The sequence below is a fragment of the Ranitomeya variabilis genome, chromosome 8 (assembly GCF_051348905.1).
Source record: "Ranitomeya variabilis isolate aRanVar5 chromosome 8, aRanVar5.hap1, whole genome shotgun sequence".
Lineage (NCBI taxonomy): Eukaryota > Metazoa > Chordata > Amphibia > Anura > Dendrobatidae > Ranitomeya > Ranitomeya variabilis.
Genome location: NC_135239.1, coordinates 25,194,920 through 25,216,727, shown reverse-complemented (window position 1 = coordinate 25,216,727; position 21,808 = coordinate 25,194,920).

The following is a 21,808-nucleotide window of genomic DNA, read 5'->3' as shown; positions in this document are numbered from 1 at the left end:
TCTATCTATATAATTGTCTAAGGGGTACTTCCGTCTGTTTGTCTGTCTGTCTTTCTGTCTGTCACGGAAATCCCGCGTCGCTGATTGATCAGCGACGGGCACAGTCCGGCCGCGAATTCGCCCCTCCCTACTCTCCTCAAGTCAGTGCCCCCTCCTCCCTACTTCCCTCCAGTCAGTGCCAGTGTGTCGCCCCATCCCGGACCAACTTTTTACTATTGATGCTGCCTATGCAGCATCAATAGGAAAAAGATATAATGTTAAAAATAATTTAAAAAAATTCAAAATCGTGCTATTCTCACCTTGCGACGTCCACCAAAGCTGTCCCACTCTTCGCGATATGGCCGTCAGCTTCCGTTCCCAGTGATGCATTGCAAAATTACCCAGATCGCCAGCAGCATCGCAAGGAGCGGGACAGCTTCGGTGGACTCCGGAAGGTGAGTATATAACTATTTTTTATTTTAATTCTTTTTTTAACAGGGATATAGTGTCCACACTGCTATATACTACGTGGGCTGTGTTATATACTACGTGGGCTGTGTTATATACTGCGTGGGCTGTTCTATATACTATGTGGGCTGTGTTATATACTATGTGGCTGCTATATACTACGTGGCTGTGCTATATAATACGTGGCTGTGCTATATACTACGTGGGCTGTGTTATATACTATGTAGCTGTGCTATATACTACGTGGGCTGTGTTATATACTACGTGGGCTGTGCTATATACTACGTGGCTATGTTATATACTATGTGGGCTGTGCTATATACTACATGGGCTGTGTTATATACTACGTGGACTGTGCTATATACTACATGGCTGTGTTATATACTACGTGGGCTGTGTTATATACTACGTGGCTGGTATATACTACGTGGCTGTGTTATATACTACGTGGCTGTGCTATATACTACGTGGCTGCTATATACTACGTGGCCATGCTATATACTATGTGGCTGTGCTATATACTACGTGGCTGGTATATACTACGTGGCTGTGTTATATACTACGTGGCAGTGCTATATACTATGTGGCTGCTATATACTATGTGGCTGTGCTATATACTACGTGGCTGTGTTATATACTACGTGGCTGTGCTATATACTACATGGCTGTGTTATATACTACGTGGCTGTGTTATATACTACGTGGCTGTGGTATATACTACGTGGCTGTGCTATATATTACGTGGCTGTGCTATATACTACGTGGCTGTGTTATGTACTACGTGGCTGTACTATATCCTGCGCCCAGAACCCCCGACATCCTGCACCCCCAACCCCTGACATCCAGCGCCCCCAACCCCCGACATCCTGCGGCCAATCAGCGACATGTGCTGTCCGGCCGGGAATTGGCGCAAGATTTGAACCACGCTTCGCTGATTGGTCGCGCCCGGCCGCGACCAATCAGTGACAGATGCAGTCCAGCTGCGAATTGACGTGGGACTTGAACCATGCTTCGCTGATTGGTCACGCCCGGCCGGCCACGACCAATCAGTGATATTGGCGCAGGATTTAAACACCGCTTAGGTGATTGGTCGCGGCCTGTTATGACCCCAATGGCGAGGGTCTCAGAGGAACGTGGAAGTCTGCAGAATACAAAAATCCAGCTCATAGGGCAGTGGTAACTGGGTTGACCATATATCTACTCCTAACGCCAACACTAGAAGTAGCCGGGGATCATTCCTACGTTGATTCTAGATGACACGCGCCAGCCGGAGAATCTAGCTACCCCTAGTAGAGGAAAACAAAGACCTTTCTTGCCTCCAGAGAAGGAGACCCCAAAGCTGGATAGAAGCCCCCCACAAATAATGACGGTGAGGTAAGAGGAAATGACAAACACAGAAATGAACCAGGTTTAGCACAGAGAGGCCCGCTTACTGATAGCAGAATAAAGAAAGGTAACTTATATGGTCAACAAAAACCCTATCAAAATCCACACTGGAAATTCAAGAACCCCCGAACCGTCTAACGGTCCGGGGGGAGAACACCAGCCCCCTAGAGCTTCCAGCAAAGGTCAGGATATAGATTTGGAACAAGCTGGACAAAAATACAAAACCAAAACAAATAGCAAAAAGCAAAAGGCAGACTTAGCTGATATAACTGGAACCAGGATCAGTAGACAAGAGCACAGCAGACTAGCTCTGATAACTACGTTGCCAGGCATTGAACTGAAGGTCCAGGGAGCTTATATAGCAACACCCCTAACTAACGACCCAGGTGCGGATAAAAGGAATGACAGAAAAACCAGAGTCAAAAAAACTAGTAACCACTAGAGGGAGCAAAAAGCAAATTCACAACAGTACCCCCCCCTTAGTGAGGGGTCACCGAACCCTCACCACGACCACCAGGGCGATCAGGATGAGCGGCATGAAAGGCCCGAACTAAATCGGCCGCATGAACATCAGAGGCGACCACCCAGGAGTTATCCTCCTGACCATAGCCCTTCCACTTGACCAGGTACTGAAGCCTCCGCCTGGAGAGGCGAGAATCCAAGATCTTCTCCACCACGTACTCCAACTCGCCCTCAACCAACACCGGAGCAGGAGGCTCAGCAGAAGGAACTACAGGCACAATGTACCGCCGCAACAAGGACCTATGAAATACATTGTGAATAGCAAACGACACAGGAAGATCCAGACGAAAAGATACAGGATTAAGGATTTCCAATATCTTGTAAGGCCCAATAAAACGAGGTTTAAATTTGGGAGAGGAGACCTTCATAGGAACAAAGCGGGAAGAAAGCCACACCAAATCCCCAACGCGTAGTCGGGGACCCACACCGCGGCGGCGGTTGGCAAAGCGCTGAGCCTTCTCCTGTGACAACTTCAAGTTGTCCACCACATGATTCCAGATCTGCTGCAACCTATCCACCACAGAATCCACCCCAGGACAGTCAGAAGGCTCCACATGACCCGAAGAAAAGCGAGGATGGAAACCAGAGTTGCAGAAAAAAGGCGAAACCAAGGTGGCGGAACTAGCCCGATTATTAAGGGCAAACTCAGCCAACGGCAAGAATGTCACCCAATCGTCCTGATCAGCAGAGACAAAACACCTCAAATAAGCCTCCAAAGTCTGATTGGTTCGCTCCGTCTGTCCATTAGTCTGAGGATGGAAAGCAGACGAAAACGACAAATCAATGCCCATCCTACTACAAAAGGATCGCCAGAACCTGGAAACGAACTGGGATCCTCTGTCTGACACAATATTCTCAGGGATGCCATGCAAACGAACCACGTTCTGGAAAAACACAGGAACCAGATCGGAAGAGGAAGGCAGCTTAGGCAAAGGAACCAAATGGACCATCTTGGAGAAGCGATCACATATCACCCAGATAACGGACATGCCCTGAGATAGCGGAAGATCAGAAATGAAATCCATGGAGATATGTGTCCAAGGTCTCTTCGGGACAGGCAAGGGCAAGAGCAAACCGCTGGCACGAGAACAGCAAGGCTTAGCTCGAGCACAAGTCCCACAGGACTGCACAAATGACCGCACATCCCTTGACAAGGAAGGCCACCAAAAGGACCTGGCCACCAGATCTCTGGTGCCAAAAATTCCCGGGTGACCTGCCAACACCGAGGAATGAACCTCGGAAATGACTCTGCTGGTCCACTTATCCGGGACAAACAGTCTGTCAGGTGGACAAGACTCAGGCCTATCAGCCTGAAATCTCTGCAACACACGTCGCAGATCCGGAGAAATAGCTGACAAGATAACTCCATCTTTAAGAATACCAACAGGATCAGCGACTCCAGGAGCATCAGGCACAAAGCTCCTAGAAAGAGCATCGGCCTTCACATTCTTTGAACCTGGTAAATACGAGACAACAAAATCAAAGCGGGAGAAAAACAATGACCAGCGGGCCTGTCTCGGATTAAGGCGTTTAGCAGACTCGAGATACATCAGATTTTTGTGATCAGTCAAGACCACCACACGATGCTTAGCACCCTCGAGCCAATGACGCCACTCCTCAAATGCCCATTTCATGGCCAACAACTCCCGATTGCCCACATCATAATTTCGCTCGGCAGGCGAAAATTTCCTAGAGAAAAAGGCACAAGGCTTCATAACAGAGCAACCAGGGCCTCTCTGCGACAAAACGGCCCCTGCCCCAATCTCCGAAGCATCCACCTCAACCTGAAAGGGAAGTGAGACGTCAGGCTGGCACAAAACAGGCGCCGAAGTAAACCGGCGTTTCAACTCCTGGAAAGCCTCCACGGCAGCAGGAGCCCAGTTAGCTACATCGGAGCCCTTCTTGGTTATATCCGTCAAAGGTTTCACAATGCTAGAAAAATTAGCGATAAAACGACGGTAGAAGTTAGCGAAGCCCAAGAACTTCTGAAGACTCTTAACTGACGAGGGCTGAGTCCAATCAAGAATAGCTCGGACCTTGACTGGGTCCATCTCCACAGCAGAAGGGGAAAAAATGAACCCCAAAAAGGGAACCTTCTGTACACCAAAGAGACACTTTGAGCCCTTGACAAACAAAGAATTTTCACGCAAAATTTTAAAGACCAACCTGACCTGCTCCACATGCGAATCCCAATTATCAGAAAAAACCAAAATATCATCCAGATAAACAATCAAAAATTTATCCAGATACTTCCGGAAAATGTCATGCATAAAGGACTGAAAAACTGAAGGCGCATTGGAGAGCCCAAAAGGCATCACCAAGTACTCAAAATGACCTTCGGGCGTATTGAATGCGGTTTTCCATTCATCACCTTGCTTAATGCGCACAAGGTTGTACGCACCACGAAGGTCTATCTTGGTGAACCACTTGGCACCCTTAATCCGGGCAAACAAGTCAGACAACAGCGGTAAAGGATACTGAAATTTGACAGTGATCTTATTTAAAAGCCGATAATCATTACAAGGTCTCAAAGATCCGTCCTTTTTTGCCACAAAAAAGAATCCCGCACCAAGAGGGGAAGAAGACGGACGAATATGTCCTTTTTCCAGAGACTCCTTGATATATGAACGGTATGTATATGTATATAGCGGTATGTTCAGGTACCGACAGATTAAACAGTCTTCCCTTAGGAAATTTACTGCCTGGGATCAAATCTATAGCACAGTCACAGTCCCTATGAGGAGGCAGTGCACTGGACTCAGACTCACTGAAGACATCCTGATAATCAGACAAATACTCCGGAACTTCCGAAGGCGTAGAAGAAGCAATAGACACAGGCAGGGAATCCTCATGAATACCACGACAGCCCCAACTTGAGACTGACATAGCCTTCCAGTCCAGGACTGGATTATGGGTCTGTAACCATGGCAGCCCTAAAACGACCAAATCATGCATTTTATGTAAAACCAGGAAACGTATCACCTCGCGGTGTTCAGGAGTCATGCACATGGTAACCTGAGTCCAATACTGCGGTTTATTTGCTGCCAATGGTGTAGCATCAATACTCCTAAGAGGAATAGGATTTTCTAATGGTTCAAGAGTAAATCCACAGCGCTTAGCAAATGAGAGATCCATGAGACTCAGGGCAGCACCTGAATCTACAAACGCCATGACAGGATAAGATGACAGTGAGCAAATCAAAGTTACAGACAGAATAAATTTAGGTTGCAAATTACCAACGGTGACAGGACTAACAACCTTAGCTATACGTTTAGAGCATGCTGAGATAACATGTGTAGAATCACCACAGTAGTAGCACAAGCCATTCCGGCGTCTATGAATTTTCCGCTCATTTCTAGTCAGGATTCTATCACATTGCATTAAATCAGGTGTCTGTTCAGACAACACCATGAGGGAATTTGCGGTTTTTCTATCACATTGCACCGAATTAGGTGTCTGTTCAGACAACACCATGAGGGAATTTGCGGTTTTGCGCTCCCGCAACCGCCGGTCAATTTGAATAGCCAGTGCCATAGTATCATTCAGACCTGTGGGAATGGGAAAACCCACCATAACATTCTTAATGGCTTCAGAAAGGCCATCTCTAAAATTAGCGGCCAGTGCACACTCGTTCCAATGTGTCAGCACGGACCATTTCCGAAATTTTTGGCAATACACTTCAGCCTCGTCCTGCCCCTGAGACATAGACAGCAAGGCCTTTTCTGCCTGAATCTCAAGATTGGGTTCCTCATAAAGTAAACCGAGCGCCAGAAAAAACGCATCAAGATCAGCCAATGCCGGATCTCCTGGCGCCAGCGAAAAAGCCCAATCCTGAGGGTCGCCCCGTAAGAACGAAATAACAATTTTTACTTGCTGAGCAGAATCTCCTGATGAACAGGGTCTCAGGGACAAAAACAATTTACAATTATTCACGAAATTCCTAAACTTAAACCTGTCTCCGGAAAACAGTTCAGGAATCGGTATTTTAGGTTCTGACCTAGGATTTCTGATAACATAGTCTTGTATGCCCTGCACACGAGTAGCCAGCTGGTCCACACTTGTAATCAAGGTCTGGACATTCATGTCTGCAGCAAGCATAGCCACTCTGAGGTAAAGGGGAAGGAGAAAAAAAAAACTCAGAATCTTCTTTCTTATAATCCCTCTTCTGCAATGCATTAAACATTTAATACTGGCCTGGCAAACTGTTATGACCCCAATGGCGAGGGTCTCAGAGGAACGTGGAAGTCTGCAGAATACAAAAATCCAGCTCATAGGGCAGTGGTAACTGGGTTGACCATATATCTACTCCTAACGCCAACACTAGAAGTAGCCGGGGATCATTCCTACGTTGATTCTAGATGACACGCGCCAGCCGGAGAATCTAGCTACCCCTAGTAGAGGAAAACAAAGACCTTTCTTGCCTCCAGAGAAGGAGACCCCAAAGCTGGATAGAAGCCCCCCACAAATAATGACGGTGAGGTAAGAGGAAATGACAAACACAGAAATGAACCAGGTTTAGCACAGAGAGGCCCGCTTACTGATAGCAGAATAAAGAAAGGTAACTTATATGGTCAACAAAAACCCTATCAAAATCCACACTGGAAATTCAAGAACCCCCGAACCGTCTAACGGTCCGGGGGGAGAACACCAGCCCCCTAGAGCTTCCAGCAAAGGTCAGGATATAGATTTGGAACAAGCTGGACAAAAATACAAAACCAAAACAAATAGCAAAAAGCAAAAGGCAGACTTAGCTGATATAACTGGAACCAGGATCAGTAGACAAGAGCACAGCAGACTAGCTCTGATAACTACGTTGCCAGGCATTGAACTGAAGGTCCAGGGAGCTTATATAGCAACACCCCTAACTAACGACCCAGGTGCGGATAAAAGGAATGACAGAAAAACCAGAGTCAAAAAAACTAGTAACCACTAGAGGGAGCAAAAAGCAAATTCACAACAGCGGCCGGGCACGACCAATCAGCAACAGGCGCTGGCACGGGATTTGAACCACGCTTCACTGATCGGCCAGCCGGGGGCGACCAATCAGCGATATTGGCACGGAATTTAACCCCCACTCACAGCGCGACGTACATACATACATACTTATTCTGGAATACCCGATGCGTTAGAATCGGGCCACCATCTAGTAATGTATAAATGGTTTATCTATTATGATTAGTGTTGAGCGATACCGTCCGATACTTGAAAGTATCGGTATCGGAAAGTATCGGCCGATACCGGCAAAGTATCGGATCCAATCCGATACCGATACCCGATACCAATACAAGTCAATGGGACTCAAGTATCGGACGGTATCCCTGATGGTTCCCAGGGTCTGAAGGAGAGGAAACTCTCCTTCAGGCCCTGGGAACCATATTAATGTGTAAAATAAAGATTTAAAATAAAAAATATTGCTATACTCACCTCTCCGAGGGAACCGGCAGCGTTGTTTGCTTAAAACGCTCGCTTTTCCTTCCTTCCGTGACGTCACGGCTTCTGATTGGTCGCGTGCCGCCCATGTGGCCGCGACGCGACCAATCACAGCAAGCCGTGACGTAATTTTCATGTCCTTCTAGGCATTCAGTATTTTAAAATTACGTTCCGGCTTTGTGATTGGTCGCGTCGCGGGTCACATGGGCGACGCGACCAATCACAAGCCGTGACGTCACGGGAGGCAGGAGACGCGCGCATTTTAAAATGCGCGCGTGTCCAGCCTCCCGTGACGTCACGGCTTGTGATTGGTCGCGTCGCCCATGTTGGCCGCGACGCAACCAATCACAGCAAGCCGTGACGTAATTTCAGGTCCTTCAGTATTTTAAAATTACGTTCCGGCTTTGTGATTGGTCGCGTCGCGGTCACATGGGCGACGCGACCAATCACAAGCCGTGACGTCACAGGAGGCTGGACACGCGCGCATTTTAAAATGCGCGCGTCTCCTGCCTCCCGTGACGTCACGGCTTGTGATTGGTCGCGTCGCCCATGTGACCGCGACGCGACCAATCACAAAGCCGGAACGTAATTTTAAAATACTGAATGCCTAGAAGGACCTGAAAATTACGTCACGGCTTGCTGTGATTGGTCGCGTCGCGGCCACATGGGCGGCACGCGACCAATCAGAAGCCGTGACGTCACGGAAGGAAGGAAAAGCGCGCATTTTAAGCAAACAACGCTGCCGGTTCCCTCGGTGAGGTCCAGGCTGCGTCGGAGAGGTGAGTATAGCAATATTTTTTTATTTTAATTCTTTATTTTACACATTAATGTTGTTTCGATACCGATACCCGATACCACAAAAGTATCGGATCTCGGTATCGGAATTCCGATACCCGCAAGTATCGGCCGATACCCGATACTTGCGGTATCGGAATGCTCAACACTAATTATGATTCACAAAAAATAAAGCAAATATCTGACAAGCCTGAAACAATATTATAAAATATTCTGCAGCATATTGATTCTGTACACTCCACTAACACCAGAAGCCTTCATCCTTCAAGTGTTACTTATCATTTCAGATGACTTTTCAAGAAAGATGTTATGTCTATACATGTTACAGGAAAAAAATGGAGCAGACCTTAATCAGCGGACGATAACAAAAAAAAAATCTTAAACCAATACGGGACTATTTGTTTTGTGTATCAGATTTATGAATGTATCAGTATGTCGTATTAATGTAGCATTTATATTATATCATTACTATTGTCAGCCGAGGCGCGGACAGCTGCCACCTGCTCCGAGTGTCTCCTCCTCTCTTATGCTGATATATCACTGCGATTGAGAAGAGGGGCAAAAAGTGCAAAAAACCCCTTGTAATTCGTTCTCTATTAGAATAACATGTTTTATATAAAATATTAACCCTAGAAAAAAAGTGCAACCAAGCAAAACCAATCTAAGTTGGCTATATTACCTCAAAATGAGTAAATGCACTATGCCCCACTAGGTATTCACCCAGTATGTGTTATGGTGATCATTAGTACACAAATTCTCTCTATATCAGGTTTAGCAAATAGTTGGCCACAATAGCTGGAACTGTAAAATTGCACTATGTCCCACCAGGTATCACCCAGTCTGTAACATGGACAGCAAACATCTCTGTATCAGGTCAGCAAGACCAATCTTAGAAAAATGCATTCATGCTATTCAGCATACCAAAATATACATAGCTTAAGGGGAATAACACAAGACATTCATCTTATAGTGGTGTTCAGTGGGTAAGTAGAAACAGAATGATCTCACCCAATGTTTTCCAATACAGTCTGGTGTTCCCAATAACCATTGCATGGAGGGACCTTTCTTGATTAACCTCGAATCCATGTCCTTATTAATTTCCTCCCGCATTTCTTCTAAATAGATTCCTCAGGGGAGATTCAGTTAATGGTGCTGGCTCATTGGATCTACAGGTCCCTTTTTTCACCTCTTGCAACAAAAACACATAGAACAGTCCCAGCAAAATACCCAAGATAGTGGAAAATGACAGTCTCACTCTTTCGCTGACTCGCCGGGATTAAGGCAGTTGCAACTTCCAGGTCGACTACCCCCACATGTGGCATGCACAGAGAGTAGGTAATGACAAGCTTAGGAAGCTGACAGTGTATTGAGGTACAATGCCAGGTGTCCAGAGGGTCACAGCCTGGCTTCTCCAAAAATCTCAATGGAGTCAGGTGACAGGTGTGTCCCAATCCTGGCTCTCCCAAACTTATCCATGGGGCTCAAGTGACCGGTGGGAACAAATCCTGGCTTCCCCAAATATATCCATGGGTTCAGAGATGGTCAATAGAGCAGATCTGTATTCTTTCAGCTGGGGCCATGATAAACCCTAAGCTGGAATCCTGTAGAATGTCAAATCTGTGTCTCTCGTGATGGAGCCATGATGTTCTGGCAGCTATCCTGTAGAGTGTTCCTGGTTACAGTTTTGTAAAGAGTCTCTAGTTCTCTGGATCTCTGGATCTCTTGTTACAGAGGCATATTCCCTTTATATAGTTCACAACTATTTTCCTTCAAGCCATCATCCAGAGGTCTAGAGGAAGGTGTGATGAGATTAACTCACATTGTTCGAGTATTTAATCCCTATGCATAGTTCGTCCTTCTCTGTTTTGCATATCAACAAGCCACAGGATCCCACACAATGGTCAATCAACATATTATCAAACACCGATTATTCAGTTACCTCGCACCCCTGTCTTACAAAGATAACAGACAATAAGTTACAACAAACAGCATCTTAAATGTCAACATCCCGTCTCCTACGAACAATAGTCTCTGCTTCATGGCCAACCAAAAAAAGACACATAAATTTGAAAGTCAACATTAAGATAATAATGTATGTCTCCTGGCCTACTGAATTTACGTCTGGGTAATTAAGATTAAATGCTGTGTCATCACAGTACTCTCCACCCAGCTCCCAGTAAATGGGAGGAGTACTTTAGTAGAGTCCTTCCCAGACCTGTTATCACCGGGCCGCTGGCATCTGGTGACTCGGTTTGAGCCTAGTCGAGATTAGGTAAATTTCTCTGTGAGAAACCTTGGGAGTGTAGCACGAAGAGAAAGGGAAACTAACCTTAAGACCAAGCCTGAAAGACAGCACCCAATACCACAAGCACCACTAACCACCACAACACATAGAAACTGCAGCAAACAGCAAAGACCTGAGCTGGAAACAGGGTTAAATAGCCCACCTGATGCTGTAGGAAATGATCAGGTGTTGAATATCTCTCAATCATTCCCAACCACTCCCTGCTAACTTGCACAGCAGAATGGACATAAACCCATCATTGCCTACTAGTAGACACGGCAGCATCCTGCATTGCCTGCCAACCAGGGAACACAGCGTCCTATGCTCCTTGGGCAGTGAAATCTGTGGGAGACGCAGTGTGCTGCATCTCCACACATCCTACCACTCCAGAACGCAATGCTTCATAAGATCAGGTAGCTCCACCTCCAGGGTCAGGACAATGGTTGTGCTTGCGACCAGAGTAGCATAGCACTGGACCCGGTCCATTCCCAGGTGGGAGCACAGAACCAGAGTTTCTAAAATATACACAAGTTTCAGCATTACCCTCAATCTCTCTGACATAGCTGCTGCTTCGGCGAAACATGTTTATGTCAAATGACATAAGCGATGCACCTTGCACTGTCCCACTAAGAAACACAGTGGATTCACCAAAGGTGAGTTGAAGCAATTTATGTCATAAGAAGACATCTTAACATTTATATTATACAAGAATTTCTGCATTGAACTCAATCCACCTGACAAAGCCAGTGCTCTGGTGAAACATGTTGGGGAGAGCTAATGTATCAATAGCATTACTGTAGTGAAATATTAGCATGAGAAAGGAGATGCTTGGAGCAGGCAGCACATGCCTGACGCTCTGCTGACTATAGTGATGGGATAAATCGTTCCTAATTTAATATGCTATACCGACACATTTATATCTAATAAATTTGATACACTTTCTATGTTTTTAAATATATAATATGGAGGCCTGTAACAGTTTAAGATACTTTTTTTTTTTATTGCTGATTAAGAAAAGTTAAGTTTTATTAGTGGTTTGGAAATAAGTGGATTTAGTTTAACCTTTATGGGCATATATGAGTAATGAAATGAATAGAGAATTTACCACATTTGGACTATATCGCATAGATTAATGAATTTGTTGTCTCATTTACTGCACTATTCAATATCCTTCTATCATGTCAGATAAGAGAAAGAAATTGTAAAGAGCCTCATAAATGTAGGAAAAATATAAAAATCTCTATTAGATAAAAACATAATACAGGTCTGGGGAAGGAACATAACATTAAAAAGGCGACATTGACAGCAGGAGAGGACGTCAATAGAATATGCAGAAATATTTCAATAGTGAAATAAGGAGGCAGTGCATGAATAGTAAAAATACATATATGATGGAGTCCAAAAGTGGTGCAAGTAATACTGGTACAAAGCATGTACATACCCATATGTAACCTCTCCTGCTGGAATGGTGCTAACCACAGGTGGTGATTCCACAAATGATGTCTTGACGTGACAACCTGTTCATTGGATGCCATTTCAGGTGACTGACGACCTGATGAAACTAATTGAGAGAACACCAGTGGGGTGTAAATCTGTCATCAGCGTAGAAGTGGACCACTTTCAGGGTTCTAAAGTTTAACACATATTTTGGCTTGTTTCACGTTTTTCTGTTTTTCTTTAGTACTTGTTTCCATATGTGGTTTTTTTTTTGTTGTTTTGATGCTTTCCGTCTGAATCTACAATATACACGCTCCAATATAAATAAGAAAACCCATTGCATTAACAGGGATGTCCATACTTTTGGCTAAAGCTCTCTCTCTATATATTGTAGGGATTCAAGCTTTCTAAGCAGCGGTGAGGCACTTGGTTTTGATACAAAACAGTCTTAGGTTTATTGTTTCTTACGAACTTCAAAAGTAAGCAAAACGGCTTTTCTTCAGTCAAAAGAAAACATTTAATAACAAAAAAAAACAGTTCAATCGCAGTGTAGGCAAAATAAAATTACACGGTCTTACTTTCATGACAAGTCAGGCACTAATACGGCTTGAGGAATGAATGGTCTGTCCACCATTACAGCTTTCACTCCAACTCCTGTAACTCAGACACACCTAAGCCAATTCAGTTGCTTTTTATAAAACTTGCAAGGCCCAGACTGGGGTGCATGGGTGTGACCTTTCCCACCCAGGCTCTTCTGATCGCTCCTAAATCCCAGACCCAAAATCTGGTTCATGTTCTAAAACCTCTCAGTAACCTACCGGTACTGAAAGCTTCAATTCCAGGACTTACCTCCACGTCAGTGATACATATCTGCCATCCAGGACTTTCCCTTCTACTTTCCTGCAAAAAAATAAAATATATATATCTTTAATATTAATTAAATACCAATTAATATTGTATTATACACCTATCTTTGCTTACACTATTATATTATTGAGGTTTTTCCATTTTTCCTGGTGGCTTCACTATTTTTTTAAGTTCCTGGGATATGACTTAATGACTTATCAATGACTTACAACACTGAAGCAACTCCACTTATTGAAGGGTAAATATAGATATATTGATCCAATGTCGGGTCACATGTAGAAATCTTCATTAATGCAGAAGGTCACTACATCCTGTAGGCTAAAAGGACCAAACTGACTGCAATGGATGAAACACTTTATAAAGGAAGGAATGACAGAACCTACTGATATAATGTTTCTCTTCTGATGTTAAATTCTGTGCGTTTCTACATTCTCCTTCTACAACTTTATTTAACTTTAACCCAGTTGTGTCTGAGTGATGGACTGAAGAGGAGACATTTTGTAGATCGTTGAGAGGATAGTGGAGGAAAAAAACAGTTTTACAGAGAACACACACTGAGCTCTGAACTTGCAGCTCCATAAGCAGACATGCAGCACTTAAAACAAAAAGAAGAAATGCATAATTATTTTTTTTTATTTGGGCTTTAATGAGCATCTAAACATATTAAAGTTTTCCTCTAATCCTTAAATATAGGATCCCCATAGACCACTTGATCTCTAGCAATGCTGCAATGCCTCCTGTACTGTGTAATGTCGATAGAGTGAATTTACAGGTAGCAGTTTTTTACAAGTTACTTTCCTGTTCGGTAATTTCCAGTTATCCCTACAGATTCATGGCTCATTTACTAGTAATTAATGAGTAAATCAAGGTTTTGCCAGCTGACCTTCAATACAAGGCTCCTGGACCTGGACTGTGAAATGCTATCCTCAGCCCACCTGTTGTGAAAGGATTGTCGTGGGAAATGTATTCTGGAGAAACATGAGTTGTCAGCAATTCTTTACTCTGTAGGTAAATAATATCCAGAGTTGGAATCAAGGTTAGGCAAGGGGCATAATCATATTCTCTTCCTCCCCATAAAGTCAAGCAGCAGGTTAAAAGCTGACACATGTGAAGAGACATTTGATGATTGCATTGAAGGCAGCTTGTGCTGCAGAACAGGGACAGTGTGGGATAATTTAGGATAATGCCTTAAGACAAAGAGCTGAGCCAGGCACCTCATTACATGCACACCAGTTCATTACAGGCTCTGGGCCTGCCTAGTCTCCACTGCAGATGTCTCCAGCCTTCCAGCCGGGAAGTCTCCGCTGAGTACAGTGGAGAAGCCCCCGGGATGTTCCCGCCAACTGGTGTTGAGAGGTCAATGCTTCCTGTACTCTCTGTCCTGGGCCTCTTCCTCTCCTCTTCCAGTGCCGTTGGCGCAAAGCATTAATTAGGTTACAATGGGTATTTAAATAGACAAATGCATGCAGCTCATGTCTTCTCCCGGCCTCGGAGAACGCTTTACCCTGGCAGGGACATTAACAGATGCACAAAACACAGCAAGTTCACCACCTGTGGAGCAGCCCCAAGAGGAATGTGAATATTAAGTTGTGGCTTCGATACAATATGACACATGATGGGGTCCTACATGTGCTGCATAGCAATCATATACATTCAAGGCCAGCTCTGGATTCATCTGCATGTCATCCTGTGGATGCTTCACCATTGCGCTGTGATTTTTCCGAGGGAACATCATAACTTCCTAATCTGTAGAAATGATAGTGCCAGGGTTTTATTTTATTATACAATGCTTGCAAACATTAAGGAAGCCCGTAAATCTCATATTGGATCTCGATGGACCAAAGATCCAAGTTGAAAATCTTTATTGGTATAAATTGTGTAATTTACTGAGAACAGTCAAACCAAAATTATCCATTAATCGAGTACTGGATTCCAAATCACTCCAGGAATCAAAGTTAAACGTTGAAAGTCACACGGGGATAACATTTGCTTGAATTTCTTCACAACAAGTCATAATGACTTATTAGTGTGTATGGCCTCCAAGTACCCGTATACATGTCCAAACATATCTGGGAATGCTCCTGTTGAGACAGCAGATGGTGTCCTATAGACCTTCTCCCAGACTTGGACCCTACACAGTCCATGGTGCTACTTGATGGCAATGAATACACCGATACATAATGTTCCAAAGGTTTTCAATTGGTATACGTTCCTGGTAAATTGTGGGACAGTCAAGTCATCAATACTTTCATCATCCAGGAACAGCCGGTACACGAGGCCAGGCATTGTCTCCATGTAAAATAAGAATGCCGGATACTTGTTCTTAGGTTACATGCAGTCAAACCCAAACAACAGAAAATGGTGGAATATGTCCTAGTTGGAGTTTTTTTCTTGAGACGTCCCACATTAGGCATTAACATTATTTACTAGCAGATTAATGATCCTTAATTTCCTTCATGTGTTCAAATTGACTACAAGTTCCATGGGAGTAAAACTGAAAGAAGTGATGGCTGTAAAAGTTCAGAATTTTAGAAGCCATGAATTCTTGACTACTATACAGCCAAAAATACTAACGAAGTGGAAGTTTGAGGGTCCTGAGATGGAAGTTGAATCTGAAGAATTACATCAAGATCACTGACTGCAGGCAATAAACTTATTCTGGGCTTCTGAAAAGATTATGATCTATCAGGATCCATACAGAAGAAAGTTTAAAGGAGGTGAATACAATACTTCATTATATTACAATAATATTATATTATTAGAGAAGCACTCCTTCCATAAAAATGTGTATTCTATTAAAATATTGCAGTCATCATATTATATAGCACTGTGTACTTACAATTGCTCATTTTGCCTTTCTACCCAGCTAGTTCTTCTCTTTTTTATTAGGTCTATGACATCACGTGATTAAAAACTGACTAGCTGATTCCTTCTAAGCTCTATGTAGAAACAGGAGGTAAATTTTTCCTTTCCTGCATGAGTCATCACTGCAAAAGAAGGGAATGAGTTATACAGGGAAAAGAGACTTCCTGTTTCTACATAGAGCAGAGAAAACAAGAAGTGGGTAGAAAGGCAAAATGAGCAATTGTAAGTGCACAGAGCTATATAATATGATGACTGCAATATATTAAGAAGATTTAAACTTTAATGGGATTCCTTTTTAATACTCCAATATTGCAAGCTCACATGCTTTCCTCGTTGCTTGCCTTAGCTGTTTGCTCATACTGTTCCTATAAAGTTCTGTCCTCATCTTATATTTTTTTTCCTAAGATGAAGCTTCTTGAAGAACTCCTACTGCAGCAGTTTTCCATTACAGGCCCTGTATACACATTTACAGGGTGAGGCCGGGAACTGGCTTGCACTTTTTTCTTTGTGCTGGTAATAATGCATTTATATTGCTGTGAAGCTCCATTCTTACAAAATACTGGTTAAATCGAACCTTTCTTTGTGCTTCTGACTCTAGGCTTAGCACATACAATGGAAACAGGAATTTTTATTATGTAGATGTTTCCAACAATGGGATTTGTTGTGAGCACTCATTTGCATGTCACTACCCAGAATCCTGTGCTGTGATGTAAGTGCAGTGCAGCATGCCGAATAATTGCTTACAATATGCAGCTTTGGAATGTCATTTTTAGAAACATTTCTAAGTGATGTTATCTCTGCTTCTCTTTGTGACATGTCCTCAACTCCCTAATTGCGGTATTTAGTGGCTGATAGCTACTTTATAAGCACATCTAAAATAATTGTCATCTGCTTTCTACAAACACTCTGTGCATTGTCCGTGCAGAAAGTAGGCCACCATGTTCACGTCATTTCTATAAATGTAGCTAATAGGTTCATATGAGTCACGATTATATCTGCAAAGCAATTCAGAAGCTTCTAACTGGGTGTTTCTATCTCGGACATTCGTGACAAATCCACCTGATTCATCCTAAATGCCTGATAAATGCAGGTGTGTGACCAGCAATTCTGGAGAACAAGGGTCCGCTTACTCTTGACCTTCATGTAGGACTGTATCTTTATTTATGTTAATGGACTTTATCCATAGCAGCAATGGTGGTAATGCTCAGACTACAGCTCTAGTGACCGGATAGGCTGCATACAAATTGATGTCACTGCTGTCCTCTAGTTATTGGATAAATTATATTGTTGATGATGTCATTGCTACTCTGTAGCAAAGAAACAGATTGCAATCTCAGTGATGTCACCATCCTTAAAGGGTGGGATAGAGCAGGGACTAGCCCAGCCCCTGAAACGAGCATCATTTTGTTTCAGGGAAGGGGCAGGGGCTGTGACAGTGACCGCAGCCTCTGCCCCCCGATGACGCTTTGTTTAAGTATCCCAAAATGCACTGGGGTTCTCAAGGAAAATGTCATCACAAGGGAAGTAGGAATAAAATACTATAGCAGTTAGATAGTGTAGTCTAGGGACGGTAGGGAATTTTTAATGCAAGCATTTTAGAAAATTTACGGCACTAAATAGATAGGGATTCAGATGAAAATTCCTTTGACCTTCCGACCACCCCTTTAAGTGAATGCATAAACTGCATTTGTCATGATGTCACAACTATCTAGTTTTTGGATAGGCTACATACTCAGTGATGTCACCAGTTTATTGAGAATGGATAGGCTGCATTTTTAGTGATGTCTCTGCTCTCTAGTGAATGGATAGGCTGCATTCTCAGTGATGTTACCGCTCTCTAATGATGGGTAGACTGCTTTCTTAGTGATGTCACTACTCTCTAGTGATGGATAGGCTGCATTCTCAGTGATGTCACTGCTCTCTAGTGATGGATAGGCTGCATTTTTAGTGATGTCACTGCTCTCTAGTGATGGATAGGCTGCATTCTCAGTGATGTCAGTGCTCTCTAGTGAATGGATAGTCTGCATTCTCAGTGATGTCCCTGCTCTCTAGTGATGGATAGGCTGCATTCTCCGTGGTGTCACTGTTCTCTAGTGATGGATAGGCTGCATTCTCAGTGATATCACTGCTCTCTAATGATGGATAGGCTGCATTATCAGTGATGTCACCGCTCTCTAGTGAATGGATAGGCTGCATTCTCAGTGATGTCACCGCTCTCTAGTGATGGATAGGCTGCATTCTCAGTGATGTCACTGCTCTCTAGTGATGGATAGGCTGCATTCTCAGTGATGTCACTGCTCTCTAGTGATGGATAGACTGCATTCTCAGTGATGTCACCGCTCTCTAGTGATGGATAGGCTACATTCTCAGTGATGTCACAGCTCTCTAGTGATGGATAGACTGCATTCTCAGTGATGTCACCGCTCTCTAGTGATGGATAGCCTGCATTCTCAGTGATGTCACTGCTCTCTAGTGATGAATAGGCTGCATTCTCAGTGATGTCACTGCTCTCTAGTGATGAATAGGCTGCATTCTCAGTGATGTCACTGCACTCTAGAGAATGGATAGGCTGCATTCTCAGTGATGTCACTGCTCTCTAGTGATGAATAGGCTGCATTCTCAGTGATGTCACTGCTCTCTAGTGATGAATAGGCTGCATTCTCAGTGATGTCACTGCTCTCTAGTGATGAATAGGCTGCATTCTCAGTGATGTCACTGCTCTCTAGTGATGAATAGGCTACAGTCTCAGTGATGTCACTGCTCTCTAGTGATGGATAGGCTGCATTCTCAGTGATGTCACTGCTCTCTAGTGATGGATAGACTGCATTCTCAGTGATGTCACCGCTCTCTAGTGATGGATAGGCTACATTCTCAGTGATGTCACAGCTCTCTAGTGATGGATAGACTGCATTCTCAGTGATGTCACCGCTCTCTAGTGATGGATAGCCTGCATTCTCAGTGATGTCACTGCTCTCTAGTGATGAATAGGCTGCATTCTCAGTGATGTCACTGCTCTCTAGTGATGAATAGGCTGCATTCTCAGTGATGTCACTGCACTCTAGAGAATGGATAGGCTGCATTCTCAGTGATGTCACTGCTCTCTAGTGATGAATAGGCTGCATTCTCAGTGATGTCACTGCTCTCTAGTGATGAATAGGCTGCATTCTCAGTGATGTCACTGCTCTCTAGTGATGAATAGGCTGCATTCTCAGTGATGTCACTGCTCTCTAGTGATGAATAGGCTACAGTCTCAGTGATGTCACTGCTCTCTAGTGATGAATAGGCTGCATTCTCAGTGATGTCAGTGCTCTCTAGTGATGGATAGACTGCATTCTCAGTGATGTCACTGCTCTCCAGTGAATGGATAAGCTGCATGCTCAGTGAGCCCATTCCCTTACAGTGAATGATTTGGCTATATTCTCATAAATACAATGTGTAATTTTTCACTTCAGTCCACAGCAAGGCTCTTTACACTGTGAATATGACAGGTATATGTTACCAGCCATCAAATAGGATAACAAGATAAAGGCTTTTTTTATTATTCAAAATTCATTAAAATATTTCCCAGTCTGAATACTTTTCAGCTTCATACACATCAAAGAATGTCATTTTAGATAAATATGTTCCGCATCCTATTATTATGGCTGCTGCTAAATCAAATTCCTGTGTGTAGGATCACCTTTCCAGCAGTGATAAAAGGGTTAATCTTTTCTGAGTAATGACCCAGCTATTAGAGCCTGGAGTGAAGGAGCAATAAGCTGCAGCGATTCTTTCCTTACAGACAGATCACTTGCTCTATAGCTGGGACTCTCACTGATTTATTAACAAAATCCTAATATATTCAAGGAAAGACAGATGAGACTTATGGATCATTAAAGTCAGTCCAGGACTCCACGCTGTGAAATATTAACACACTCAGCAGTGACCCATGGTCTGTGAAGTCTGTAGCTGAATATTTGGGGGTGGTGGTAGAAATATAACATGCCTGCCATCATCTTGAGCCTTGGTTTGGTACAGAGAAGTAATAAGTAATAATCTCTGCAGTCTTAACTGCATCTTCTTCTTCATTGAAGTTATCATTTCTGGTGAATTGGCTACAGTTCATTGATTCAGCATGTATTTACCTACCACGAGATTTCTTATATAGGATTGAGCGCCTTATCAAGGTGAAAAGGAATATCGTTGTGATAGATAGCACTACTAACCCTTGTACTGATCCTGAGTTATATCCTGTATTATACTCCAGAGCTGCACTCACTATTCTGCTGGTGCAGTCACTGTTTATATACCGTATTTTCCGGCGTATAAGACGACTGGGCGTATAAGACGACCCCCCAACTTTACCAGTTAAAATATAAAATCTTCTTAAAAGTCGGGGGTCTTCTTATACACCCTATGTCGTCTTATAGGGCCGGTGAATATGTGCCTTTTGGGGGGGGGGGGAGTGATCCTGATGACGAGGGGGCGTCTCACAGGAAAGTAAGTATCCCCCATTACCTTATCGTAGCGGTGCAGCGTGGGGGTCTCAGTGCTGGGAGTGGCGGCGGCGGCTGCTGTGCTCTGGTGCGGCGGCTGCTGTGCTCTGGTGCGGCGGCTCCTCTTCTGTGTGGGGCCTCTGTGCTGTGGGGTGGCGGTGGCGGCGGCATATCTTTATCCAGTTGGGGCTCCTCCGGCACCTCCTTAGCCCTGGAGGCCCCGCCGCAACTCCATCGGTGCAATGCAGCGGCCATTTTCCCGGAGGCAGCTCAATAGGTGATCTGAATCTGAGCAGCGGCCATTTTCCCGGAGGCCACCACATTGCACCGATGGAGTTGCGGCGGGGCCTCCAGGGCTAAGGAGATGCCGGAGGAGCCCCAACTGGATAAAGATACGCCGCTGCCGCCGCCACCCCACAGCACAGAGGCCCGACACAGAAGAGGAGCCGCCGCACCAGAACACAGCAGCCGCCGCCGCTCCCAGCACTGACACCCCCACGCTGCACCGCTAGGATAAGGTAATGGGGATTACTCACTTTCCTGTGAGACGCCCCCTCGTCATCAGGATCACTCCCCCTCCCCACCCACCATATACACCGGCGTACAAGACGATTCCCGGCGTATAAGACGACCCCCGACTTTTAAGAAGATTTTCGGGGGTTAAAAAGTCGTCTTATACGCCGGAAAATACGGTACATTAAATTACTGATCCTGTACTGATACTGAGTTACATCCTGTATTATTCTCCAGAGCTGCACTCACTATTCTGCTGGTGCAGTCACTGTGTATATGTGGAGCACCCCCAAGGGCTAGGGGAACTCGGTACCGGGTCCTTCGGTTCGCAGGGGATGTCACGGTGGCTCACCCGGTCCGTGGCCCTAGGGACGTCTGTGTAAAAGGGGGGAAAGGTCTTTAAAGGGGATATGTTCGTGACGCCACCTGTGGTATTTGGTCAAGGTGACCGACGCTGCTTTAAGGGGTCCGCTGGGGTGATGTTATGGCAGCTAGATGTTATACCTTCCCACAGGTGAAGTGTATCCCCAGGGCTTCCCAGTGTGTAGATGGTGAATGGTGAGAGGCGCAGTGAAGAACGAGGACACAAGGTTACAGTCTCTTTACCTTTTACTGAAGGCTTCAGCATCCACAGTCCAGAGCACAGATCACAGGGCAGGCAGAGTCCAGCTGGTTTGGAGGCAAATCCAGAGTCCCCTTATCCAGGTGGAAATCAATATCCTTCCTCTAGCGCCGTGGTGTTGTAGTACCTTACTGCTGAGCCTCTCATAAGGTCCTCACAGATGTC